This window comes from Periplaneta americana, chromosome 4 (assembly GCF_040183065.1).
Source record: "Periplaneta americana isolate PAMFEO1 chromosome 4, P.americana_PAMFEO1_priV1, whole genome shotgun sequence".
NCBI lineage: Eukaryota > Metazoa > Arthropoda > Insecta > Blattodea > Blattidae > Periplaneta > Periplaneta americana.
Window position 1 is genome coordinate 160,564,789 of NC_091120.1, and position 20,365 is coordinate 160,585,153.

The 20,365-nt window shown below is 36.3% G+C and overlaps 1 protein-coding gene across 3 annotated transcripts in view; it reads right to left on the bottom strand.

Moving 5' to 3' along the window:
• LOC138698374 (glutamate receptor ionotropic, kainate 2) overlaps positions 1–19,984 on the bottom strand; it is a 546,735-nt gene extending 526,751 nt beyond the window's left edge. For all 3 annotated transcript variants that reach the window (XM_069824247.1, XM_069824245.1, XM_069824246.1), the window contains exon 1: positions 19,828–19,984. The gene's annotated coding sequence lies outside the window, so the exon portion shown is untranslated. The remainder of the gene's footprint in view (positions 1–19,827) is intronic.
• Positions 19,985–20,365: the final 381 nt, after the last annotated feature.

A 20,365-nucleotide genomic window follows, 5' to 3' on the forward strand; every position in this document is an offset into this window, starting at 1 on the left:
ACCTATTTACTTTACAATTTATGCCTCCTTAGGCGGTAACGTCACTATCTCCGCGTTCCCTAGTAACCAAGTTGTTTGTCTCTACCATGTTTTGTTCAATGGTGCTCATCGTTACTGCAAACCAGAGGTCTGCATCGGACGTTTTCGCTCGAGCGCCAAGTATTTCATAGCATAATCCGATAGGCAGCGCACATGCATGATGGGTAAAATTGTCATGAGCGATAAATCCTCGAACGGTATAAGCCGAGCATTAGACATTCGTTCTTGTTACAGTGATGAACTGTGTGGTAACATCATAGATGTTTATCATTTTAAAACTTGGCAGTGTTTAACTAACCTCTCCATAGTACAACTACAAAACTTGCTTTAAAATGTAATATAAATGTTGTAGGTAATTTCCCCCCCCCCCACACAGGAGTGATTTTGTTTTTGCCACATCTGATAGATGTTATTGGATGTAAATGTAATTATTATAAACAGAGAACACAATCACGATAATGCAAGAACTGTATCAAGTTTTCTAGTAGTAGTAGTAGTAGTAGTAGTAGTAGTAATAATAATAATAATAATAATAATAATAATAATATTAATCTCTAATAATTAGTGTATCAATCTTTGCGTCTGCAACAGTTGTGCAGCATGATTATTCGTTTTATTATATTTTCTGTGACGTTATCTCTGTACTAATATTGTTATTAATCTACTGCTATATCAATAATATTTTGTAAAACGTTTCTACATTGTCGCAGTATATAGGCGGAACACTATGTATGGACCTATCATATTATATATGTGGTAAATCAAATGCTGAATAATTATTCACTAGGAATAATAACTGTGTATCGAAGTTTTTCATATTATTTTATTTATAACTTCATGTTCCTGTTTTGGTACGTTCCATTGACTGTTCCATTAAACGTTTGGTATAAACGCAGAAAATAAAGCCTTATTTTTACCGTGTGAGCGAAACATATGTGTATCTTATCTGTCGCCTTCCATACAAGATAAGACATGTCGGTGAGATGACCTTGTACTGTGCTTCTATTTATTACGAGCGTATCACGACCGATCGAATCTCACTCGAGGGTGCGACACTCGACCGAGTTCAAGCGAGCGATTTAACTCCAATGCAGCACTCAGCTGCAAACTGCAATGAATTGATTTCATTGGAGCGTTGGACCGGGGAACAGCGCGGCTACGCACTTAAAGCGTATTATCTTCATAACGAAAGTTTGGTGCAAACCCGACGAGCTTTCTGTGTGCATTTCAACATACTGCGCAACCAGCCTGTACCGTCGGATAAAGCTATTCGAACTTGAGTGACTCGTAGGCAACTGGATCAACGACAAAAAAAGGGGCGGTAGTGTTAAAACATTTCTAACCCCAGAGAACATTGAAAGAGTTCTACAGGGGGTTTTAAGAAGTCCACAACGATCGAACAATAACTATTGGGATATCGCTTGGCCGCCTAGGTCACCTGATTTAACGGTAGGTGATTTCTTGCTATGGGGACATGTCAAAACGAAGGTGTTTGGGAGCAATCCACCCAGAATAATTCCAGCCCTAAAACAACGGATACTAGAAGAGGTCGCTGCGATACCTGTCAATATGCTGAGAGGGGTATGCAACAGTTCGTGGCCAGACTCGAAGAATGTGTGCGTTTCAATGGAGGTCACTTGGCTGACGTAATTTTTAAGAAATATTTTTTTCTTGTTGCATATCTAATGGTTATGCATGTACTTGTCACTTCTACTCATTACATTGATATAATAGTAACTTTTCATCCTTTTTCTGCGCCTTGATATCTTTCTGTTTGACTGACCCACCTTGTACTTGGGTGTACTATAAGCAGTAACATGAAGTGCTGCCAGGAAGTCAAAAGGAGGATAGCAATGGCAAAGGAAATTTTAATAGAGAAAGGAGCATCTTCTGGGGACATCTGGAAAAAGAACTAAAGAAGACACTAGTGAAGTGCTTTGTGTGGCGTATGGCATTGCATGGGACAGAAACATGGGCATTACTACGAAGTGAAGAGTAGCGAATAGAACCATTTGAAACGTGGATATGAAGAAGGATGGAACATGTGAAGTGGACAGACAGAATAAGAAATAAAGCTGTGTTGGAAAGAGTGGATGAAGAAAGAATGATGCTGAAACTGATCAGGAAGAGGAAAAGGAATTGGTTGGGTCACTTGCTAAGAAGAAACCGCCTACTGAAGGATGCACTGAAAGGAATGGTGAACGCGAGAAGCGTTCGGGGGCAGAAGAAGATATCAGTTGATAGACGACATTAAGATATATGGATTTTATGAGGAGACAAAGAGGAAGGCAGAAAATAGGAAAGATTGGAGAAAGCTGGGTTTGCAGTGAAAGACCTGCCCTTGGATAGAACACTAAATGAATTTTCTATTCTGTTTCACAAGACTTGGTATGCATAGCAACGCCACAAAATCGAATCGCACTTCAAGTGTTAAATGTCACGAGAACATTGCCGGTATGGAATTCCACAGGACGACGGTGGCGACATCTTGTCTGTCATTAAGTGGTAATGAAAGTGGCCGCTAGAGCGCGGTGATTGATGCATCGGGCTGAATATGACAGAGCTCTTGAGGGCCGTGACGTCTTCCGCAAGGACGAGCGCCAATTTCCAGCTAATGATGGAGAGTCATAACTTTCAACCTCTGCAAACTTGCCTTGTACTTTGAGGCTCTGCTGGAAGAACGATTTATATGCCTCGGTAGAGATACGTTGGGGTTTTATAGCAATTACGGAATTAATTGTATTGATGCACTCTGGTAAGTATCTACATTATATAAGGGTATGTAAAATATTTACAGAGAGTTTAAGGAAATTCAATGTTTGGGTGAAAGATCTATACTCGGATTAAGTACTTACTGGTAAAGTGATGAATACAATATTATGTCTGTGGCCGGAAGGAAAAAGGTCTTAAGTAAAAATTTTATACTTTTCAGGAAAGCAGTAGAAAGATTGAAATTGGTGTCAATTATAGAGTTTTTTTTTTAATTAAGATGTTTTTCCTGGAAATTATTTGTTTATATTTCTTCTACAATAGATAATGTTGCTCATTTAACAATTTTCTTGATTATTTCCAAAAATAGCCGCACTTAAGCCCTTTTAAGACTAGAAGCCAAACTGAGTAGAAGGGACTATTAAACATAAGACCTTTTTCATGTCAAAATAAATGAGAAATGTAAATTATTAGGAATGCAAAATGGATCTTAAACAATTATAGGACTGTTTACCCTGGTACTTAAAGTTTTAAAAGGAAAGGGCATCAGTATGTGATAAAATGGCTAAAATACAAGTTACACTTTTTTAATAGGGAAGCATGGAAAGTAAACATGTGATGGTTTGTAAGGAATAAAGTATTAAATATATTTAAGTCCTTTATTCTGTGTGTGCTCGATTCAAAAAAGTACTTAGGACATTTGGTAACGCTCTATAAATCCAGTCAGGAGTCTTATTTGACTTTAGCCGTTTTACCAGATTGTAGAGAATTGTTTCCGCTTTCAGAATATATAAAAATCTCATTTTCACAAAAAATTGACTTAAAAAGACCTTTTCCCTCCCGGCCACAGATGTACTTCCTTTTAACCTACATTTACAAGGTGTCAGAGAATGGTATCCGATAAAAGAAAAATAAATATGGCAGCAGCTCATGTTACTGCTTATAGTTCATCCCAAGTATTTGAAGCTGTACACTTGTTCTACTGCCTCATTTAGAATTCTCAAGTTTATCTTCCTTAATTTTCTTCCTATGACCATGCTCTTCGTCTTATTTGCATTCATCTTCATTCCATACTGCTCACAGCTGTCATTTATCTCTAGTAGCATATCCCTTAGTATCATCTCCTCTTCTGATAACAACGCAATATCATCAGCAAATCTTATACACTTTATTCTTCTTCCTCCTATTATCACTCCTACCATGTTCTGAAAACAGTTCTTCACTAAATTCTCTAAGTAATGTTTAACAGGGTAGGTGATAGAGGGCATCTTTGTCGTACTCCTCTCCCTATTTCACTTCCTTCTGACATTTCTCCTCCTATTCTGACTGACTCGTTGTGTCATATAAAGGTTACTGAACAGCCTCCTCTCTTTCCAATCCACGCCAATTTTCTTCAGTATCCCCATCAGTTTACTCCAATCCACTCTGTCAAACGCCTTTTCTAGGACCACAAATACCACATATTCTTCTTCTTCTGGCATACAGCTCTTATAGTTTAGCTAAAGCCTCCTTTAAAACAACAGCCCAATCACTTCTGTCCTCTGCCCTCTTCCTCCATCTCCTTATTCCCACTTTCCTCAAATCTTCCTCAATACAGTCTAACCATCTCAATCTGGGACGACCCCTATCTCTCTTTCCCTCCAGAGTTCCAGTGAAGATCATCTTCGCCATTCTTTCGTTCTCCATTCTAATTAAGTGACCTACCCATTCAAGTCTTCTTATTTTTATCGAAGTTACTATATTAGGTTCCTTATATACTCTTATTCTATTTCCAAGTTACTACGGATTCTCCAATTATTTTGTTCTTTGACAGGACCATAAATCTTTCTCAGAATTTTTCTTTCCCATCTAAAAACAATAATTAAACCCATAGTGGTTTGTGGGTGTGAATCATGGACCATGACTGAACAGCAACAACAAATACCACATACACTTCTTTATTCTTCTCTAGGTATCTTTCGCCGATTGTTCGTAGCTGTCTAATTGCCTCTCGTTTTCCCTTCCTGAAGTCACACTGCTCTTCATCCAACTGTTCTTCCATCTTAGACTATATCTGATATGGTTAGAAAAGTATTAAGTATCCAGGATATTAAATTTACACCTATAAATGGAGAGAATTTCAAAAGTAATTAAATTTCATTAGATATTTTGTTGAGCAAATCGATATGTACTGCCTAAATACTTTTGGCAGTTCATATTGTTTACACCCTGTACAGTTTCAACCAAACGCAGAATTAGGCGCTGCTAGATCTTAGATCAATCTCAGATGGCCGTCACAAGGTGACGAGGGTGTGTGGAGCAGGTGTCGCGCCTGGACAGAACTGGCGTCTTTTAATTGAAGACTGGGGTGAGGCGTCGGACCCGTAACGACGCTTGTCCGGCGCTAACGAGCACCAGCGTCGCGGACAGTAATGGAGCCGATTAGTGAAACTAGACAAAAAGCTGCGTCGTCTTGTAGCCATGGAAACATCTCAACATATCGCATTTTTTTCTCCTTCCTTTACAATGTGTCACTATATCAATAAGACAGTCGTCATGGAAATATCTCGACACATCGAGTTTTTCCACTTTCTTAAGAATGTGTTACTACATTAGACGTCAAGAAGGCGAAGAGAAGCGACTAGAATCATTTGAAATGTGGATATGGAGAAGGATAGAGTGTGTAAAATGGACAGAGAGAATAAAAAACGAAGTTGTGTTGGAAAGAGTGGGTGAAGATAGAATGATGCTGAAACTGATCAGAAAGACAGAAAGGAATTGGCTGGGCCACTGGTTGAGAAGAAATTGCCTTCTGAAGGATGCACTAGAAGGAATGCTGAACGGGAGAAGAGTTCGGGGCAGAAGAAGATATCAGATGATAGACGACATTAAGATATATGGATCATATGAGGAGACAAAGAGGAAGGCAGAAAATAGAAAAAATTGGAGAATGCTGGGTTTGCAGTGAAATACTTGCCCTTGGGCAGAACACTATGAATGAATGTATCAGAGATTTAAAAATACAGTCGTGCGTGGAACTTAAATATTGTAAGATGAGATCGGTTTTAAAAATACACCATTTTTTTTATGAATGTCAAGAACTATTAATCTGGCCATAATGAAATTTATATGCAAGAGTACTTATAGGAAGGCGATGAAATGTAGGGCAGACTCGGCTAATTCCACAATATTAAGAAGTAAATCTCTCATATTTTTATCAAAATGTTTATTGAAAAAAAATTATCAAGGTATATAGACATGGACGAAATCTTTCATTGCTAAATGAGATAAAGAGACCTATTAAAATGCGAATATACTTAGTTGTACATACATTACAGTTGAAAAAGAACTCGGGTAATTCCGCAACAGTGCGGATAAATCCGAAATAGGGCTGGCTAATTCCGCAGTAGTAAATAATATGAAATACATTATGAAAGTAACACAAAAGGAACAATTTATATGTAACATTGCTCACTTTCTTCACAGCTATGTAGCAAAGCACGAAAAACAGCCAACTTTCGATGTTTCACTATATTGGCGACAGACGTGTCGACCAATATCCTTGATTTTTTTCTATAGTACTGCAGAGGACATGCCTCCTGTTGACAGCCTCTCAAAACTTATGTTCAAGCTATTGTAAAGCCGCAGTAAAATCATATATGCACTACTATGGAATTACCCGTACTGCAGAATTAGCCGAGTTTCCACTATGCATTATTTGTCTCTATTTTAAAAATTGTAGAAAATATATATTTTTATCATTCCCCCTAACTAACTTTTGGGACAAATTATTTATTTCGAATCGGAAGCATAAAATGACAATAAACTGAAAATCAACCCTAACAGTTTTATGTTAATTTTGTTTCCTGCACAACATAAAGTGATATATGAAATGAGAAGCCCCATATTTCACACAGACCCTATGGTTATGGGAAATTAATCATTATATGCAGAATTATTTATACATTTTATTGGGAAATATTTTAAAATTCAGAGGTGACTAGATATGGAAAATCCGGAAGACCCTATTGTTAAGATAAATGTTCGTTCGATTATGAAAGCATTTATTACGCGTGGGTGAGCCATTGAATGGACATTCGAAAGGTTTTATCACCAACCCTATTTAATATCTACATGAATGGATTTCCACATGGAATCAAATGTATTCACAAGGCATTCATTCCCTTCGAATTCTACAAAACTCAATATCCTACCTTTTGTGGAAGATTAAGTGATCACTGCTAATTCGGAGGACACTTAACAGAGAAAGGTATTTGCATTACAGAATATATGGAAGGGTTGTGGGATGGAAATATAGAGAAAGAAATCCAAAACAAAGACATTTTTAGGACAGAATTCAATAAAAAAATCATTATTAATAACAAATGTTTAGAGAAGGTTCCCCAAACAGATTTAGTCTTTACCCACTAATGAGAACTGGACGTTGACTATCGTTCCCGGAAGTTAGTGACACCACCTACCATTTAATATCCATCCCAGACCATCAAAATGTAGTTAAAGTATTAACAACAGCGTTTTTTTATCTTTAAATTTGCTTTAGCGTATTTATTTTACATACTGTTGGCAACACTGACTCGTCTGTGCCTTCTATTCATACAAGTAATAAATAATGAAGCCACAGTTCACGAACATATTATCCATCATTATCTATTAGTAGGGGTCAGGTGCTCATGAACGCCAGTGTATATTTTTAAAAATTAATTACAAATGAACAACAAGAAATAAATAGGAATATTACAATTTCATTTGTCATTTACTTATTCCTCAATACAGAGTGTCCCAAATTGATGTATACACATTTTGAAGCACTATTTCTCAGCAACGAGTTGAGACAGAAATACGATTTTTGTAGTTTTGTAATCCTTAAGCCCGTACATTTTCAAAATGGCCCCCTTCCGACACAGTACACTCCCAACAACGACGTACAACAGAGCGACATACCAACTGGATTGCTGCTAATGGAATATCATTACAGCCATGTTCAATCTGAACTCTCAATTCCTCCAGTGTTTGTGGTTTTGTGGCGTACACTGTGTCCTTCAGAGCTCCCCATAGGTAGAAGTCTGGAGGAGTTAAATCCGGAGATCGAGGCGGGAACTCTGCAGCACTTCCTCTTCGTCCTACCCATCTCTGGGTCGTCCTCATTTAGTGCGTGAACAAGTATCGGAATGTAAGGCTTCCATTTTTGAGCTCGTAAAATTCGATGAATACTGGATTTACTGATGCCAATATCACGAGAACATTGCCTCATTGACTTCTTTCGGGATTGTGCAAAAGCCTGCATGACTGTATCAACACTCCCGTTATTGGTGGAACTTCTCTTTCTTCCGCACCGCTCTTTGAACACATCTCCGCCGACTTCAAACTTGTCTCGGATTTTTGTGATAGTTGTGGTTGGTGTTGGTGCTCCAAATTCAACTTTCCAACCTCAACAACATTCTCCACTTTCCAATCACATTTCAGTATTCATTTAGTTCATCGAACGATAATTGCGCCGCCATGTTTGTTTATAAACAGATGAACTTGTTTCCATGCTTTCCACTGCCTTATTTAATTTTAATTTGTTTATTTCTTTTATTTAAATCCACCACCAACAGAAGCAGGCTTCCAATTACAGGTGGCTTACACAGATACATACACAAAATACATAATAAGAAAAAAACAAAACAAACAACACAAACGAAAGAAAGAAAATACATAACGGTAGTAGATGCTAGAATATAATATTGCAGTTAATATAGTGCCAAATGTCAATATAATGATACAAAATTATTTAAAAACTAGAGTAAAAATATTATAATACACTTCTTCATAATTTAAATATCTAAGGAAATACAATAATTCTTTTTAATATTGTATGAAAATTTTTGACTGATAAACTGAAATCTAATTGAGAATCACAGTTTAAATACAGAGAGTTGTAAGTATTAGACATAACAAACAATGGAGTGTTCTTGAAGAAAACAATTCTAGGAATGGGAATAACAAAAGGTTGCCTATGACGTAATTCTGTTTTTTTTTACTTTGAATTCCAGGAATTTAAGAAAATCGCAGTTATTCAATATACCGTTAACAGTCTTATGGAGTAAAATTTGACTATTTATTAATCGTCGAGATTTTAAAGTTTTATAATTGAATTCAAAAAGTAACTGATTATATTAAATTTTCTTGTCATGAATCATAAACCGCAAAAATCGTATTTCTATCTCATTTCTTTCTGTGAAGTAGTATTTCATAGAGTGAATACATCAATTTGGAACACTCTGTATTATTCGCAACATAAGAGACTTGAATTGTGATGAAACCAGTGAAAATTATAATAAGAAAATCTATCTCACCTTCGTGACAAATTTTTAGTTGGAGCTTAGGCTTCTGTTCTTACGTTCTACTTGTGTTGTGAGTCTTTCAGTGGACAGAGGATCAAATGTTAACACTCCACTCCATAGGTAGCTAAAGTTGTACAAGGTTCTGGAGAAAGGGGTTCTCAAGTTTCGGAAATGGTTACCCCTTCATCAATCATTAACAGCCTACACACGCACACCAACTTCTCGTACCAGATTCAAATTCTCGGCTCGGTGACCTCACAGGAAGTTCGGATTACGTCACTTCCGTAGTACATGTTACATCTTCAAGATCTGGGAGTTTCCGTCTTAAAGAATCTTCATACTCTGGGAAAAATTTTGTTTTTACATGATCAAATGGAGCGGGAATTCACCTAACTTGAAGTAATGAAGGAAATAATACTTCCTATTATTTTTAGAAAGTAAAAATAGTACAATTATAAAATATATTTACTTTCATTTTTCTGTTTTCTTCTTTTTTCTCTCTTTCCTTCTTTGTACCTAAGTTTTTCTTCAAATTTTTCTATAACAGCCTTTACTTCTTCTCTTACTTTTGTATATAGCCGTTCTATCAATTTTTGTATGTAGCTATCCAGTCATACATTTCTCTTCATGTTTACATATCTCATTTGTCATTTCCTATAATTGTGATCTTTTTCTTATCTTCGTAATTTTGTTTTATCACTTTTTATGTTTTTTCTTATATTCCTTTCTTAACTTTTGATACATTTCTTCTTTCTACTATTCTTCTATTTATTTTATCTACTTCTCTACTCTATCATTTATTTCATTCTTCTTTCTAATTTGGTTACACTTGCGTTCCATTCTTTCAATCCTTTCATTATTAATTCAGACTTTATTTCTTTCGGTCCTTCCATTCCTTTGAGTTCTTTTTTATTTTTCCCAATCTTAATGCCATTTATTTCATTTTTTCACTCACTCACCTTCCCATTGATCCATTTTTTATTTTTCCATATTTCCACCATTTCATTTTTTATCGCCAGATTTTACTTTTCTATTCAACTGTTTGGTTTAATTCTGGTACGATTTCCTTCTCCCTCTGCTTCCTACTACTTTCTTCAAATTTTCTCTCGTCTACTTCTACCTTTCTGTATTTGTACTCTCGTCATTTTGTATCTTCCTCTGTCTCTAATTTATTTCGTTTCTCTTTTCCTTTGTGTATATCTTTCTCTTATCTACATCCCTATGCTTCTACATTCCTGTGTATGTACCATGCTCTATTTCTACCTACCTCTGTTTCTACCATCATGTGTCTCTAATGTTCTGTTTCTACTTTCTACTTTAATTTTTCTTCTGTCTCTACATTTCTCTGTATTTATCACTCTCTGTTTCTACTTTTCTATGTTTTTACCTTCTTACATTTCTACCTACTTATATTTACACCTTCTTGTATTTCTACCTACCTTTGTATCTACCATGATGTGTCTATAATGTCCTGTTTCTACTTTATACTTTAATTTTTCTTCTGTCTCTACATTCCTCTGTATTTACCACTCTCTGTTTCTACTTTTCTATGTTTTTACCTTCTTACGTTTCTACCTTCTTATAATTACCCTTCTTGTATTTCTACCTACCTATGTTTCTACAATCATGTGTCTCTAATGTCCTGTTTCTACTTTAATTTTTCTTCTGTCTTTACATTCCTCTGTATTTATCACTCTCTGTATCTACTTTTCTATGTTTTTACCTTCTTAAGTTTCTACCTACTTATATTTACACCTTCTTGTATTTCTACCTACCTTTGTTTCTACCATCATGTGTCTCTAATGTCCTGTTTCTACTTTCTACTTTAATTTTTCTTCTGTCTCTACATTCCTCTGTATTTACCACTCTCTGTTTCTACTTTTCTATGTTTTTACCTTCTTACGTTTCTAACTTCTTATATTTACATCTTCTTGTATTTCTACCTACCTCTGTTTCTACCATCATGTGTCTCTAATGTCCTGTTTCTACTTTATACCTTAATTTTTCTTCTGTCTCTACATTCCTCTGTATTTACCACCCTCTGTTTCTACTTTTCTATGTTTTTACCTTCTTACGTTTCTACCTTCTTATATTTACACCTTCTTGTATTTCTACCTACCTCTGTTTCTACCATTATGTGTCTCTAATGTTCTGTTTCTACTTTCTACTTTAATTTTTCTTCTGTCTCTACATTCCTCTGTATTTATCACTCTCTGTTTCTACTTTTCTATGTTTTTACTTTCTTATGTTTCTACTTTCTTATATTTATACCTTCCTATATTTCTACTTTCCTCCGTATCTAACTTCCTCCCTTTCTAACTTTCAGTATTTCTCTTTTTTTGTCTTTCTTCCTTCCTCCGTCTCTTCCTTCCTCTGTCTCTCTTCTGCTCTGTGCCTTCCTTCCTCTGTGTCTACTTTTCTCTGCTTCTTGCGTGCTTCTTAAAATGGAACTGCTTTCATTACATCAGTTCATATTTCAAAGGAAAAGGATTGAGGTTCAGTTCCAGGAAAATTCTGTAGTTTATATGGGGAAAAGTCTGTTTTGGTTTCTGTTTGCTAGTAGCATTCTGACTTCATCTCTTAAGTTCGTCATTACTTCATTATCATGTCACCTTCTCAAAGTGGTCTCTGTAAATCACAATGGATTAACATGTTTTATATCCAGATCTTTGAACGATGGACTTTCTAGGTGAGATTAGGCAGTAGAGAAGTTTCACGATGTTCGTGAATCTGAGCCCAGTACTTGGGCAAAGTACTAGGAACTTGTACAGTAGTTGACCAGCAAGTTACTTGCAAAGTGGACGACTTGAGCCGGTTACGTAAGCAACCCGCACAACTTTGATTTATGTAGTCGTGAGATATATAGCGCCCTGCTCCCAGCGCGCCGCCACTGTCACTTGTTTTGTGTGCTCCTCAGCTGATTTCGCGCCGGGCTGCAGCAACGCTGTCTTGTGGAAATCTTCACAAGCACCCGTTGTTGCAAAAATTGTGTTTTAATAACTTACTTGAAATCATTATGAAAGTATGTTTGTAAAAGCTTAATAGAGAACTGGCTACGGACTGCAAGGTCCCGCGTTTAATCCAAGGTGGTGGCAGGAATTTTCTCATTTCCAAAATTTCCAGAACGGCCCTGGGGGACACTCAGCCTTCTATGGAATTGAGTACTGAGTCTTTCACGGGGGTTAAAGATGGTCGGAATGTGATACCGACCATACCACCTCACGCTACTGCAGAGGTCATGAAAACTTCATGATCCGAAAGGGGATTCAAAGAGAACGAAGGTAATATACAGGGTAATTCACGAGGATTTACCATCAAGCAGCTTATTTCAGAAGTCATTTTGAGCAAAAAATGTCATATAAACATAGTTCCTATTCTCAATATTGTCAGAGTTACACTAATTTAAAGTTGTTTGTAAAATATGTTTTTTCTTTAGTTTGAAGGTAAAAGAATAATACAAATAGAGAATGAAACATTCAGAAGTATCATTTCTTTAATTAGTAAGTATTATGAAGCTAAAAATGTGCTGTGAACTCCTTAGTTGCTTCATACAGACATCTTTTTCTATTTTTAACTAGAAAATTGCATTATTCTTATGCACTTATCACAACAATTATTACAAATCACACCACTTCCACCGACTTAATTATTTGCAGTTAATTTTCCATCCTAATTTACAATCTTGGAGAGTTTACAACAAATTTTAAAAAATGTCGCCGTCCGCTTGAGTACACTTGGCCGCACGCTTGTGAACGGGACTCGTCGCTCTACGTAACTGCATACGGCTATCTTTGATTTCCGTAGCGCTCGCGCTGGCTGCTGACTGCATGCTGACCAAGATCACGCGTTCACAGCAATGCGTTCCAATAACGAAACGTAACTCTGTAAATATTGAGAATAGGACCCATGTTTATATGACATTTTTTGCTCAGAATGTCTTCGGAAATAAGCTCCGTAAAGGACGGTAAATTTTCGTGAATCACCCTGTATAAAGAACAACGAGACTACAAGCAGTAACGACGAAAGGGGGTTGCATTTTTATGTGACGATCAATTTCCAAGTTAGCCTCCCCATACCTAGTGAGGGTAAAGACGTAGTTCTGTATCGAAATTGGCCGTCTATACTGCCTGTAAATATGTGGAAACTTGATTAGAATGCTGCATTAAGGAACAACAACTCTTTCTTTGAGGGTATAGTTTACATGCCATCATCTATTAATCGTTATCCTGTCACGTGACATGCGAAATAAGATCGTGAACTCATAACAATTCTTTGTATTTCCCTTGTTCTCCTTGTATTGCTTTAGATCTCCTTGTATTACCACAACATGCCCATCGTTATCTCCGGCAATTTCAGAAGCGAGAGCGCAGTCTTCCTGGAGTTCATGTGGTCCACACCTGTGGAGTAACGGCTAGCGCGTCTGGCCGGGAAACCAGGTGGCCCGGATTCGATTCCCGGTCGGGGCAAGTTACCTGGTTGAGGTTTTTTCCGGGGTTTTCCCTCAACCCAATATGAGCAAATGCTGGGTAACTTTCGGTGCTGGACTCCGGACTCATTTCACCGGCATTATCACCTTCATCTCATTCAGACACTAAATAACCTGAGCTGTTGATAAAGCGTCGTAAAATAACCTACTAAAAAAAGTTCATGTGTGACACGTTTGGTTAGGGGCTCGCATCGACAATGGCGCCTGCCACACTCGGCGGCTCTTCATCTTGCATCGATATGGCATTCATAAGAAATTTGGACGGCTTGCGATGCAACCATAGATATCATACTCATATCATCGCCATGTTATAATACCATTGAATCTGTAAAGTATAATAATAATAATAATCATCATCATCATCCTTCACTAATTAGGCCTCTGTAGACCTGTTTCGGCCCCATCTAGCAGTCTTCTTAAAGGTCTTCCTGGTCGACGATGTCCTCTAGGTTTCTACTGCAACATAAGTTTTGGGATTCTTGAATTTTCCATTCTTCTTACATGATCTAGCCAATTGAATTTGTATATGCTGATTTTTTTCTTCTACTGACTCTACTTCTAATTGTTCTAAAATTTCTTCTTTTGGGATGGAAATTTCAGCACAAAAATCAAAAGTAATGGCATTTTTAGGACAAGACCCAGTCAGAAGTAAGATAATACACAATAACCAATGCCTCGAACAAGTGCAAAATTTCAATTATCTGGGTTGTGAAATATCATATCAAAATGAAAAAGATGTAATAATAATAATAATAATAATAATAATAATAATAATAATAATAATAATAACAATAATAAATTGAATGGTGATAAAAATTTGTAAAAAGATTACAGATGAAAGGATATGATATAATATGATGAATATATTGATAAAAGAATAGCTATAATGTGATAAAAATTTGTAAAAGGATAACAAGTGAAAAGCATGATATAATATGATGCATATATTGATAAAAGAATAGGTTATAATATGATAAAAATTTGTAAAAGGATAACAGATGAAAGGCATGTATAATATGATGGATATACTGTATTGATAAAAGAATAGGTTATAATATAATAAAACTTTGTAAAAGAGATAACAAATGAAAGGCATGATATAATATTAAGATGAATATATTGACTAGTACACTCTTACTACGTCATACTACTTTTGACCAATAAAACGGTACGAAAGGACGTATTTCAACCAATCATGGCTGCTTATCGCACAATTTTATCGCGTCCCTAGCATTTGTTTAATTTTATCACGTCCCTAGCATTTGTTTCTTTGTTTGCCAACATTCGAAACTGCGCTGGTCTGGACGTCAAAAATATATATAAATTTACAAACCACTCCAGTCGATGCACAGCAGTTTCAAATATGACTCGCATTGGCATTCAAGAACAAGAATTAATAAAAATCACTGATCATACCTATGCATCTTCTGAAATCCGATTTATAAATAAATGAAGAGCACCATTCGGAAATCCTGAATAAGTTGAATACACCATGTAGGCCTAAATCAACAAGTTCCACTTCTATTATGCACACGTCCAATATAACATCAATTGAACCACCAACCACATTCAAATTTGAAAATTGTACATTCAATAATTATTCCTTTTAAAATTATTCATTCGGAAATCCTGAATAAGTTGAATATACCATGTAGGCCTAAATCAACGAGTTCCACTTCTATTACGCACACGTGCAATATAACATCAATTGAACCACCAACCACATTCAAATTTGAAAATTGTACATTCAATAATTATTCCTTTTAAAATTATTCATGTTTATTTTTTATGTCATCGTCGTTAATTAAAACTTTTCTAACACTTGTGTATATTAGTTAGGTTATGTTATAGCTTCTGCTCTGAGAGGATAAAAAGAACTTCTGCTATATGATATTACGGATAGTCACGTATCAGAGATTGTTTAAAATTAAGATTTATTGAATAGTAATCATTACAGTGTCTGTATAAAGACACTACTGCCATCTAGCATGCATCTAGCGTAATATTTGTAATGTTGAGATGGTACAATAATACATTTGAAGACAGTTGTATTTTCGTAAGTCAATTAATATTTTATTGTATTGGAGTACTTCGTTACTTCTAATCTTTATATACTTTCTTCTAATCGTGTAATAGTCAATTAAATCCCACTCGAGTTTTGATTTTCTCTAGATAAATCAAAACGTCTAGTGAGATTACTGTTGATAAAAGAGTAGGTTATAATATGATAAAAATTTGTAAAACGATAAGAGACGAAAGGATATGATATAATATGATAAATGTATTGATAAGAGAATAGGTTATAATATGATAAAAATTTGTAAAAGGATGAAAGGCATGATATAATATGATGAATATATTGATAAAAGAATAGGTTATAATATGATAAAAAGGATAACAGATGAAAGTATATGATATAACGTGATAGTATGTGGATAAAAGAACAGGTTAGATACTCGTAGATGGATAGATGAGTCGGCCTGAGTAACGCAGTCGGTATAGCGCTGACCTTTGCTCGAGGTTGCGGGTCTGATCCCGGCCCAGGTAGATGGCATTTAAGTGTGCTTAAATGCGACAGGCTCATGTCAGTAGATTTATTGGCATGTAAAAGAACTCCTGCTGGACAAAATTCCGGCACACGATGACATAACCTCTGCAGTTGCGAGCGTCGTTAAATAAACCATAATTTAATTTTTTTGGATAGATGAATGGAGAAAAGGATATGATATAATATGGTAAATATACGAATAAAAGAATAAAGTTGGTTCTAATATTATAAATATTTAGACATGGACGAATGGATGGATGGATGGATGGATGGATGAACGAATGGATGGATAGAGAGATAACATGATAGCATATGACAAATATATGAATGGATATACGAATAATTAAATGTAAAGACACATAAATGTATTGATATATTGACGGATGGACGGATAAAATAGGTTTAAAGAAACTTCGAGATTTTCTGAACTAGATGTTGCGTGATACCAGGTTGGACAACCCTGCATTAAGGTGTACTATAGTAAATGTTCCATGCTAGACGTTAAAGCTACCTAAGACGAGATCCGATGGCCTGTACACAAATATAAAGCTTAAAGGGATAGCTTCTTTCCGAGTTAATGCCCTGATCTGTTTTAATTTCCATTGTTCTTTTCTTTGCAATCTAATTTCCTTTATCCCCCTCTTTGCATTTTGCTACGGTTCCTTATACCAAGCTTATAATCGCAGGGTTTTAACTTCTACCCGTAATCTAGTCACATCTTTATGAAATCCACTATGTATATTCATTTTTACTACAAAGAGGGATTCTGGAACTAAAGCAACGCCAGGGGAACTGGCTTTATAACAACAGATATATCGAAATGGTCATCTTCGGTCTACAGGGTGGGCACAAAGTCCCGTTACCCCTATAAATACCTCAAATATACACACATTATTTATGTAATTTCGGTCATAATGCAGACATACATCCACTTTACACTAAGTGTCCAAAAGGTCAGTATGTACCCCGTCATTCTCCTCACACAAAATAATGCGTCGCCAGGATCGGTGTGATATTCGCCTCAGCATTGCTGGTGTAATGTGTTTCAAAGCGCGTCGCACCGCGTCCTTCAAGTCATCAATGGTGCCGTACCGTTCCTGTGCAACAATGCTCTTGATGAAACTCCACAGCGCATTGTTACAGGTTTCCACAACGATGGATTGGCTATGTGTCACCTATCTTACCAGCTCCTCTTGGCTGGCCACCTCGCAGCCCTGACCTCACAATCTGTGACATTGCGCTGTGGGTTTGCATCAAGAGTATGTTGCACAAGAACGGTACGACACCATTGATGGATTGAAGGACGTCTTGCGACGCGCCCTAGCCACTAGACCACCGTAGTGGTGAAAAAAAAAAACTATGTCGTTCGATGTATACGTATTTGGCCGAATAATATATTGAAATAAACATATTTAATTTATTTACTGTAATTTCTCAACATGCAGCTCAGTGTGTTATCTAATATTTTTATCTAAGTTTATGTAACTATAAAGTGAAAAAGCTTCGCTACACCGCTATGCAGTAACTTTTGTATTCGCTGACGCACCAACACAACGACACACGTTCTTTATTCACTTCGAGAATTCTACTGTCCGCTTTCCTTGGCCGTAACAACGCGTGTCTTTATGAACGCGGTAAAGCGAAGATTTTCTCATACTGCACAGTGAAACAAAGAAAGAAAGGAAAATGAAGGAAAGAAACAAAGAAGGAAACGAAGGAAAGAATCGAAAAAGGATAGAAACGAAGAATGAAAGAAAGATGGAAAGAAACGGAGAAGGAACGAAACGGAGAAGGAAGGAAGCGGAGAAGGAACGAAACGGAGAAGGAAGGAAGGAAGCGGAGAAGGAAGGAAACCAAAAAGGAAAGAAACGGAGAAGGAAGGAAACAGAGAGGAAAAGAAACGGAGTAGGAAGGAAACGGAGAAGGAAGGAAACAAAGAAACAAAGAAGGAAACGAAGAGGGAAAGAAACAAAGATGGAAAGAAACATAGAAGAAAACAAAGAAGGAAGGAAACAAATACGGAAAGAAACAAAGAAGGAAACGAAGAAGGAAAGAAGCGGAGAAGGAAGAAAACGAAGAAGGAAAGAAGCGGAGAAGGAAGAAAACTAAGAAGGAATGAAACAAAAAAAGGAAACGAAGAGGGAAAGAAACAAAGAAGGAAAGAAACGGAGAAGGAAGGAAACAGAGAGGAAAAGAAACGGAGTAGGAAGGAAACGGAGAAGGAAGGAAACAAAGAAACAAAGAAGGAAACGAAGAGGGAAAGAAACAAAGATGGAAAGAAACATAGAAGAAAACAAAGAAGGAAAGAAACAAATACGGAAAGAAACAAAGAAGGAAACGAAGAAGGAAAGAAGCGGAGAAGGAAGAAAACGAAGAAGGAAGAAGCGGAGAAGGAAGAGAACTAAGAAGGAATGAAACAAAAAAGGAAACGAAGAGGGAAAGAAACAAAGAAGGAAAGAAACAAAGAAGAAAACGAAGAAGGAAAGAAACGGAGAAGGAAGGAAACGAAGAAGGAAAGAAACAAAGAAGGAAACGAAGAGGGAAAGAAAAAAAGAAGGAAAGAAACAAAGAAGAAAACGGAGAAGGAAGGAAACGAGGAGGGAAAGAAACAAAGAAGGAAAGAAACAAAGAAGAAAACGAAGAAGGAAAGAAACGGAGAAGGAAGGAAACGATGAAGGAAAGAAACAAAAAAGGAAACGAAGAGGGAAAGAAACAAAGAAGGAAAGAAAGAGGGAAAGAAACGGAGAAGGAAGGAAACGAAGAAGGAAAGAAACGGAGAAGGAAGGAAACAAAGAAGAAAGGAAACGGAGAAGGAAACGAAGGAAAGAAGAAGAAAAGAAACAAAGAAGGAAACGAAAAAGGAAGAAACAAAGAAATGGAAAAAATAAAGTAACAAATTTAAAAAAAAATAAATGAAAGAAAGGAAGAAAGAAAGAAACTAAAGAAATTAATAAAGAAAAAAAGAAAGAAATATAGAGAAACAAAATTAAAGAAAGAAATATTTGAAATAAATAAAGAAAAGGAGAAAATTAAAGAAATAAATTAAAGAAACAAAGGAGGAAAGAAATTAAAGGGACAGAGAAAGAAAGAAAGGAATAAATGAAAAAAGAAAGAAATATAAATGATAAAGAAAGGGATATAGAAAGAAATAAGTACACAAGTAAACAATTAATTTATTACTCTGATCCACATTATATGCACGTTATAATTAATGTATACAATTTGTAGGTAGGCCTATTAATAACGAATGTCCTTATTACTTAGAAGCGGCACGCTCTGCTAAGTTAGCTAACATCTCATGAAGGACAGAAACAAGGGTCCATTACCCGGTCTGTCTTCTGAGACTCTGAAGATCAAATGACTCTGGGATAGATTTTCCATCAGTATTTCGCTTTCGTCTGCAATGCTGCAATAACGTATTTCATTATTGCTTTTTAGTCGCTTTGTCGGTAACTCATCCTCAATGGTCTCCTCTGTTTTAAGGGTTCATTAATATAAAAATTTGTTACTACCAGCACATTCAAAACACACCATGCTCTCGTTCCGTTAACACTTGCGTATAACGTATTTCATTATTGCTTTTTAGTCGCTTTGTCGGTAACTCATCCTCAATGGTCTCCTCTGTTTTAAGGGTTCATTAATATAAAAATTTGTTACTACCAGCACATTCAAAACACACCATGCTCTCGTTCCGTTAACACTTGCAGCTCAAATCTTACCTTTCTTAGAAGTTCTGAAGCTGTCGTCCCGCGGAACGTACTGGATGTCGTAGACCAGCGTAGTGTTGGGAAGCAGGTCCTTGTCCTTGTTGATGCGGTACACCGCGTACTTGAAGGCCAGCTCAGAGCTGCTGTCCTTTTGGTCCTCTGTGAAGATGGCCCCTGCAATCACACAACCACCAATACATCAGTTTCATTGCAAATTATAAATTAAGCAAAATTATACGCTATTGTTTTCACAGTAATTGAACAGATTCTGTTTCGTGAACTGAGTTGGTAGTTAAAGTTGCCTTCTTTCCGTGGAGTATACAGACTGATTCACGACTAACAACCCGCGATTTAGGAATCAATTCTATAGGCCATTTTGAGCATAAAATATTATATAAACATGACTCCGATTATTATTTATCATTAGTTTGAAAGTTATTCACAAAAATCAAAGCGTCTTATTGTGAATCAGGCTTTGGAGTTGTTTGCATCGTAATATAAACATTGGAACGTAAATTAAAAGGCGGGTTGGTCTGTCACATGAAGTACC